This window comes from Hordeum vulgare, chromosome 4H (genome assembly GCF_904849725.1).
Source record: "Hordeum vulgare subsp. vulgare chromosome 4H, MorexV3_pseudomolecules_assembly, whole genome shotgun sequence".
Lineage (NCBI taxonomy): Eukaryota > Viridiplantae > Streptophyta > Magnoliopsida > Poales > Poaceae > Hordeum > Hordeum vulgare.
Window position 1 is genome coordinate 19,602,987 of NC_058521.1, and position 9,521 is coordinate 19,612,507.

The window sequence follows — 9,521 nt, forward strand, 5'->3', positions numbered from 1 at the left end:
TCATGTATGATGCTGGTGGGCATCAAACAAACGAATCTACGCTCAAAGCCAGTGCCAGGGCCGGCCCAATCTTCCCGTGACCGGTATTCCAATTTATTTTCAGTTTTTAGCCATTTTTTGACAAAACACTCGCTCTTGCTTTTTAGGAGCTAGATATTTTTAAAACCTGTTATAAATTTGGAAAAACATATTAATTTTAAAAATAACTATGTATAATATTTATAAAGTTCAATGTATATTAAAAAACTGCAAGTGTGTGTTATAAATATGTTCCTCATATAATTAAAAATATTTCATCATACATTAAAAATAACTGTGTATAACAAAAAAGTTTAACATATATTTGACAATTTTCCATTGTATAAAAAGTCATCATATATTGCAAAAACTGTAAAATTAGTAATGTAAAAAATGAAAAAACAAGGGAAATGAAAAAATGAAAAAAAAACAGGAAAAAGGGGGAAAAGGAAACAGGAAACGGAAGCCAAAAACAATGCATATAGAGAAAAAAAAAAAGGGAAAGACGTGCGCACGCATCAAATGCGTCGGCCCATCTTCCTCCGCACTTTAGCGAAGAATCGCCTATATAACGCATGCCGTTATTCGGAAAAAATAACGCATGCAAGCGTCATATAGGGTTTGCCATTTAATTGCCCAACGTCACCGTTAAAAGATGGGCCCATTCTTTATCTATTCTAATAATAAAGAGGCTATTGCTTCCGTCGGAAAATCCGCCGCTGCCGTTTTTTTTAAAAGCCCTTGTCTTTTAGGTGATTAAACCGGAACGACGTGAACCCGTCCGACACGATGCTCCCGCCGCAGTCGTCCCCGTCGCCGCACTACAGGCTGCTGCCGGTCAAGTCCGCGTCCTCGTCCAGGTCGCCCCGCATGGCGCGCAGCGTCTTCCTCGCCATCTCGCGTCGGACGCCGCCGGGGGTCCCCTCCTCGGCCACGCGGCGGAGGGCCTTGTCCGCGCCAGGCCACGGAACCGGAGGCTGTCGCGGCTCAGCGCGTAGATCGCCGCCACGCACCACTCCTCCTGCTCGGCGACGTTGTGGGAGGAGAGGAGGATGCCGGACACGGCCGCTACGGCGCCCGCGTCCATCACAGAGGCGCGGCCCTCCGAGCAGCTGCCCACGTTGCAGATCACCATGAGGGCCAGCCTGCGGATGGGCGTGGGCTCGGCGGCGCTGGACGCGACGCTGAGGAGCGCCTTGGATGCCCTCGGGAAGTGGGTGACCTTAGACTGGTTGACGGCGGCCAGCGAGAGGTGGTAGATGGCCATCCCGGCGTCGCGGCGCGCGTGCGGGTGGTGGGCGGGGGAGGTCAGGAGGTCCAGCAGGGGAGGCACCACGCCCAGCACGCCGATGGCGACGCGGTTCTCCTCATTGAGTGCCAGGCCGAAGAGCATGCCGGCCGCGTGCTCGCGCGCCTCCGGCGCCGAGCCTCCCTAGCGGAGCACCTCGACGAGCGCCCGCGCGGACGATGCGTACCTTGTTCGCCGGCTCAAGTGAGAGGTTGACCAGCGCCGCCGTCGAGTCGACCCGCGCGGAGGCGTGCCACGTGATTAGCAGCACGCGCCAGAGGGCAGCGAGCAGCCGCGGCGTGCAGAGCGCAAGCCGACGCTCAGCGCTCTCCCGGGTGGCGTCCCGGAGGACGGCCAACGCCGCCGCCACCTCTCCATCTTCGTCCGCGTCCATCACCGTCGCGACCACCTCATCTCCAATGGGTCCCTGTCTTTTAGGTAATTAAACCCGCGGTATCTTTTTATGTGTGAAAACGTTTCATTTTTGCAGAGAGCCCCCTATGACATTGGATAAGAGAAACGCATCTGGGCTGACAGAAAAGGCACAAGAGGGCTATCGCTTCTGCCCTCATAATCCCACATCGATACTTCACAGATAATTTCATCACTTTATATACATGCGCCTTGGTGATTTTACAAGAGGCAACGGAAATCAACAGAGGAACAAATTCGAGAAGAAGAAATTGGGATGACGCGAATAGAGGTGGAGCCGCGAGACAGAGGGGGCTCGGGGCGAAGGAAAGGGGCTCGTGCCGGCGATGCATACGTGGAGGTGAGGGCGTCGGGGTTAGAGGATTCAGGCAACCAGCGGGGTAAGTCTTGCCGAAGACTGGCCCCGTAGGCCGACCTCGCAGCAGCACACCATGGGAGGTGGTCGCGAGGTGCAGAGGTGGGAGGCGGTGGAGGAGCAGAGGAGGAGGGAAGTGCGGGCGCCATTGGAAGGGGCAGTCGGGGAGATTGGGGATCCTGTGGGGCTCTCTCCCCTAGCGGCGCGAGGTGGAGGAGAGGAGGGGGTTGGGGATCGGGCTACGGTAGGAGATTTAGGAGTGGGTAAGGTTGGGCCTTGGCACGCCTAATGGGTTGTGCACTACTACTCTCTCTCTTTCTTTTAATTTCCTTCTCTAAATTCTTTAATTAAAAATGTGTGGTATTATTTTTTTCCGTTGCAAATGCACGGGTCTTTTTTTTTTTTGAACCTTTTGATAGTGTACTCTCAAACAAACAACGCAATCACTATTTCACATTCAAAATTGGTAGGGGAGAATAACCCAGTGGCACAACAATTCTGGAGCTCCTATTCCGCGCGCTATGCGCTGAGTATAGAACAAACAAGTCCCCCCACCCCCCACCCCCACGCGGCCACGCCTAAACTTGGGCCGGCCCAGGTGCTGGGGGTGCTCCCGTACCTTTTTTTTCGTTTTTTTCGTTTTCTTTCTTCTTTAATTTATTTTGGCATTACAAATTAAAATATGAATTTCATAAAATGTGCATAACTTCAAACCATTTCAATATTTTTCGTGAATCCAGAAACAATTTCATGATTTGATACTATGAATAATTTTCGAATTTTGGTGAACATTTTTTTAATTTCGTATAACATTTTAATTTTGATGAACAAAATTTGAATTAAAAAACACTTGCTAATTTAATGAATTTATTTAATATGATGGATAGTTTTCTGAAATTCAGTTTTTTCTGTTGTTTAAACATTTGATGGAAAAAATATTTATTCGGTGAATTTTATATTATTAATATTATTATTCAAATTTATAAACACAATAGTTCATAAACTTTAATGCAAATCCAAAAAAGAAAAGTAAATCAACTAAAATAAAATAGAAATGAAAGTAAAATAAGTAAATAAATAAAATTAAAATTAAAGAAGATGAAAACTGAGAAAAGAAAAGTTCAAATAAAAAACTTTTCTAGGAATCTCTAAAATATTTCTATATGCATAGGAAGCAAAATGAATGAATTTGCACTCTAAAATATGTCTATATAAATTTGTATGTAGTCCGTATTGAAATCTCCAAAAAGACTTACATTTAAAAATGAAGGGAGTTTTATTTATAATATCTTACATTGTATTTCCATTTACACATTTTACATTCACCAACATCCTAATAATATCCATAAAACTGAGTAAAAAAGAAAACAAAAAAAGTGCATCCAAACAGAAAAAGAGGAAGTACAACAGGTAACACGAAATGGCCCTGAGCCCAATAATAAATTATCTGTCTCAAAACAGTGGTCAGTCGAAATTTCGGTCCAGAACACCACATGAACCACAGCAGAAAATAAATAAATAAATAGCACGAATCTTGAAGTACAAAACCGACGGACTAAAAGACAAAAAAAGGCAAGCAGAAAGGTGATTAAGCCATGGAAAAGCAAAAGGAAGGATGATGCAAATTTCAAGGGACTTTCATCTACTTTCAGTTTTGCTAATTCTAGCGAAGACACAAACTATAGGAGCTTCAGCGATGTTAGTTGAATGATTTTTTTAACATACTACAGATGCAAGAGCTCATATATATACATGTATATATTTGTTCCGATAAATCAACACACATACATTCTATTTTTATATATAAGTATTTTCGAAAGACTAGATCGGCATATCATCTTCAGATTTATAAAGTTATCCTAGCCGGTTCATTGTTGACGAAAATGTCTCCTTTCACTTAACGCGCACCATGGAAAATCTCGAATCAATTCGAGCACAAAGGCTTAAAGTCTGATGAAATGATAACATCAATGTCTCTCTAATTATTCAATCACATGTTGGTTTGCTAGTACACAATTAAGAGAATTGACTGAGTACTGCATCGCATTATGATTACATGGCGAGAGAGCCCATCTTCAACAGCTCAACTCAAACTTTATCCGCGAGCGTTATATCTTGTTGGAATTATGCCCTAGAGGCAATAATAAATATAGTTATTATTATAATTCCTGTATCAAGATAATCGTTTATTATCCATACTATAATTGTATTGAATAAAGACTTATATACATGTGTGGATACATAGACAAAACACTGTCCCTAGCAAGCCTCTAGTTGGCTAGCCAGTTGATCAAAGATAGTCAGGGTCTTCTGATTATGTACAAGGTGTTGTTGCTTGATAACTGGATCACGTCATTAGAAGAATCACGTGATGGACTAGACCCAAACTAATAGACGTAGCATGTTGATCGTGTCATTTTGTTGCTACTATTTTCTGCGTGTCAAGTATTTGTTCCTATGACCATGAGATCATATAACTCACTGACACCGGAGGAATGCTTTGTGTGTATCAAACGTCGCAACGTAACTGGGTGACTATAAAGATGCTCTACAGGTATCTCCGAAGGTGTTCGTTGAGTTAGTATGGATCGAGACTGGGATTTGTCACTCCGTGTGACGGAGAGGTATCTCGGGGCCCACTCGGTAATACAACATCACACACAAGCCTTGCAAGCAATGTGACTTAGTGTAAGTTGCGGGATCTTGTATTACGGAACGAGTAAAGAGACTTGCCGGTAAACGAGATTGAAATAGGTATGGGGATACTGACGATCGAATCTCGGGCAAGTAACATACCGAAGGACAAAGGGAATGACGTACGGGATTATATGAATCCTTGGCACTGAGGTTCAAACGATAAGATCTTCGTAGAATATGTGGGATCCAATATGGGCATCCAGGTCCCACTATTGGGTATTGACCGAGGAGTCACTCGAGTCATGTCTGCATAGTTCTCGAACCCACAGGGTCTGCACACTTAAGGTTCGACGTTGTTTTATGCGTATTTGAGTTATATGGTTGGTTACCGAATGTTGTTCGGAGTCCCGGATGAGATCGCGGACGTCACGAGGGTTTCCGGAATGGTCCGGAAACGAAGATTGATATATAGGATGACCTCATTTGATTACCGGAAGGTTTTCGGAGTTACCGGGAATGTACCGGGAATGACGAATAGGTTCCGGGTGTTCACCGGGGGGGCAACCCACCCCGGGGAAGCCCATAGGCCTTGGGGGTGGCGCACCAGCCCTTGGTAGGCTGGTGGGACAGCCCAAGAGGGCCCTATGCGCCAAGGATAGAAAATCAAAGAGAAAGAAAAAAAAGGAGGTGGGAAAGGAGAGAAGGACTCCACTTTCCAATCCTAGTTGGACTAGGATTGGAGGAGGACTCCTCATCCCTTGGTGGCGCAGCCCTTGGGGATCCTTGAGCCTCAAGGCAAGCCTCCCCTCCCTCCTCCTAATATATGGAGCAATTAGGGCTGATTTGAGACAACTTTTCCAAGGCAGCCCGACCACATACCTCCACGGTTTTACCTCTAGATCGCGTTTCTGCGGAGCTCAGGCGGAACCCTGCCGAGATAAGATCATCACCAACCTCCGGAGCGCCGTCACGCTGCCGAAGAACTCATCTACCTCTCCGTCTCTCTTGCTGGATCAAGAAGGCCGAGATCATCATCGAGTTGTACGTGTGGTGAACGCGGAGGTGCCATCCGTTCGACACTAGATCGTGGGACGGATCGCGGGACGGTTCGTGGGACGGTTCGCGGGGCGGATCGAGGGACGTGAGGACGTTCCACTACATCAACCGCGTTGACTAACGCTTCTGCTGTGCAATCTACAAGGGTACGTAGATCGGAAATCCCCTCTCGTAGATGAACATCACCATGATAGGTCTTCGTGCGCGTAGGAAATTTTTTGTTTCCCATGCGACGTTCCCCAACATATCTCGCTTAAGCGTAGGGATGGCAATGGGTACCCATTATCCACGTACCCTGCGGGTAAAAACCCTATTAGGGTAAGGGTATGGGACACAAATTTATCCATGGATATATAAATAGGAAAACCTGAAACCCATCGGGTAGAGCAGGTATGGGTATGGGATCATATAACCCATAACCATATACCCGTGTACCCATATAAAATCTATGTAAACTTAAAATTATCTCTACAATCTACACGATGTCAATAATTTATGAATTGAAAGTGTATGCCTATGTGTTGTTGTTTATGACTATATGATGTTGTTTTATAAATATGTGTTGTAGTTATAATCTATCTTTGTAAACTATATGATATAATGCAGTTTATAACTATAAGTTATTTAAATTGATGTTTTACAAATATGGATAATTTTACCCACGGGTACCCGTCTACCCATCAACGGGGTGGGTAAGGGTATGGAGACTACACCCGTACCCATACCCTGCGGGTGCCATCCCTAATTAAGCGAGATAGAAGGAACACTCATTTAAGGGTCTATAGTACTCGAGCCGGTCCATTCATGAACAGAAAATGAAAAAAATGGGTAGCGTGGGGGAAATCAAACCCCGATCTCCAGGTGCCGAGACGTGTATCAGGAGAACAGCGGGGAGGTGCTACCGAAATTTTGCGTCGGATCCAGAGCAGAGCATGGGAAAACGAACCCAATCTACACATACTCGGGTGTGATTAGGATCTATCTTTACCTATTAGCGTGTAGGTTGCATGGACATGATAAAACTGACAAACTTGATTAACTGATGAATATATATGTTGAATTATATATATTTCTTGTGTTTTTAGTAGCTAGGCAAGATGAGTGATCGTGCGTGGATGTACACCGGTCACACTAGTCAGAAAGAGATGACCAAAGAATGGTTAACAAAAACCAAGGAGTTGTGCAATCCACATTTGCAAATGGCCAAAGAAAAACCTGATGCCGCTGTCGTGGGTGCGACAACTTTAAAAAGAGGACACATGATGAAATGGCTAAACACGTGCAGAAGAGGGGTTTTACGTCTGATTATACGGTGTGGACATTTCATGGTGATTCTGCCCAACATACCAAAGCTGAGGTGGTTCGTCGTCTCACTGATGAGCATGGTACCGGGATCGAAGACATGGTGTAAGACTATGATGATGCTCGGGATTTGGATGATGAGATGGAGTAATATGCAAAGGCCTTCTATGAAGTGTTGGAGTCTTCAAAACATCCTCTCCACAAGCACATTGAGCTTTGTGAGTCGGATGCCATCGCACAAGTAATGGCTCTGGAGGCTCAATTCAAGACAATGCGAAGGACCGGTATGCCCAAATGATTGGTGTGCCACACCATCATGGCAGCACCAACTTATTTCAATTTGGGTGGAACTGGGTATGTGGTTTGCTTCATGATTCATGCAATTCATTCTTCATGATAGCTTGATCCCTTTACTAATACTTTGTTCCTCTCTTTTTGGTGCATCACAATAACACGGAGGTGCCAGAGGTGTACGACCTCTATGCCATGGCCCATACTGCCTCCTACAGGAAGGCCAATGCATTCTGTGAGTCTGACCTCGATCATCCGGAGAAGTTCACCAACATATCCTCCCACTACAAGCTCGTGAGTTACAAGGAGTTGGGGAAGGCGAGGAAAGGGGATGACTTTAACCTGAGTCAGGAACCTTTGGATCCATAGCTGGTGATGATATCTGGTGGCGGGAAGTCCCATGGCCCGATAGCGATTGGAGATGGGCTGATACGTTGTCCTCTCACTCTCCCGGATATCAAGGCATGCCAAACGAGCTCCTATCCTAAGATAAGGCCTCGTCCACGACCAGTCGATCTTGCCATCGAGGTTAGTTATCGGACTAAAAAACTTTTCTCCATTACATTATGTGTGTGGCCATCGATGATTACAATGCTAACGAGGAGTGGTGTTGCAGGTTGATCTTCACACAGAGAGAGCGAAAACCCAGGCTGCTCTTTAGAAGCTTCTGTAGGAGAGGGACCGGGTGGCGACGGAGACGGCTTGGGTCGTGGAGGAGAAGACCGATCGGTTGTTGGAGGAGAAGAGGGCACGGAATGAGGCGGCTAACTGGGCCATGTACGAGCTCCTTGTGGTAAGCTTATTTTCATATTAGCCAAATCATGCATGTAATGTGTGTTTCATTACTAACTAATATGACTGACTCTTCAAAACCAAATATACAGTCTATGTGCGAGAAGAACGGTCACACCCCTCCATCGATGCCATGCATTTCTACGGTTAGAACTCGGAGTTTCATTTGAATGGTCATTACTTACTAGTATTAGCATTTGAGTGTCATAGTGCTAACGAGGCATTGCAAATGATCTTTGTTGCAGAATAACTCCCGAGTCGCATCGCACAACCCTTATCCAGGGCAACCTTCTCGAGGTGAAACTGCCCCAAGCGACCCCCGGTGATCCACATCCATGATGACGACGACGGTAAGTTTTCTCTAGTGTTCTTCTTAAAAAATGCATACTTAGCTTCGTACATGCTATTTAGCCCTATTATGACACATACTTATCTTATTTTCTCAAATAAAGACATACTTAGCTAATTGTCCTCCAAAATGACATAATTAGCTTATTTAGTTCATTTATGACATAATTAGCTTGGTTAGGTAAAAAAAATGGCATAATAACCTTGGTTACCTCATAAATGTCATATACTTAGCTTATTTTCCTCCTTCTCCTCCTCCTTATCTTCTTATTCTACATCATCATCGTCATCATCATCATCTTCTTCTTCTTCTTCTCCTCCTCCTCCTTCTCCTTCTCCTTCTCCTTCTCCTTCTTCTTCTTCTTCTTCTCCTTCTTCTTCTTATTCTTCTTCTTCTTCTTCTTCTCCTTCTTATTCTTCTTCTTCTTCTTCTTCTTCTTCTTCTTCTTCTTCTTCTCATTCTTCTTCTTCTTCTTATTCTTCTTCTTCTTCTTCTTCTTCTTCTTCTTCTTCTTCTCCTTCTTCTTATTCGTCTCCTTCTCCTTCTTCTTCTCCTTCTTCTTCCCCTTCTTCTTCTCCTTCTTCTTCTCCTCCTCCTTCTTCTTCTTCTCCTTCTTCTTCTCCTTCTTCTTCTTCTTCTACTACTTCTCCTTCTTCTTTTTCTTCTTCTTCTTAGCTAATTATCCTCCAAAATGACATAATTAGCTTATGTAGTTCATTTAGGACATAATTATCTTAGTCATGTTAGAAATGGCATAAGAACCTTGGTTAGCTCATAAATGTCATATACTTAGCTTATCTTCGTCCAAAATGACATAATTAGCTTAGTTAGGTCACAAATGGCATAATAACCTTGGTTAGCTCATAAATGTCATATATTTAGCTTGTTTTTCTATAAAATGACATAATTAGCTTAGTTAGGTCAAAAATGGCCTAATAACCTTGGTCAGCTCAGATATGTGATATACTTAGCTTATTTTCCTCCAAAATGACATAATAAGC

General features: G+C 44.2%; 1 pseudogene; it reads right to left on the reverse strand.

Moving 5' to 3' along the window:
- Positions 1-749: 749 nt before the first annotated feature.
- Positions 750-2,242, reverse strand: LOC123450201 (annotated as a pseudogene).
- Between the last annotated feature and the right edge of the window lie 7,279 nt (positions 2,243-9,521).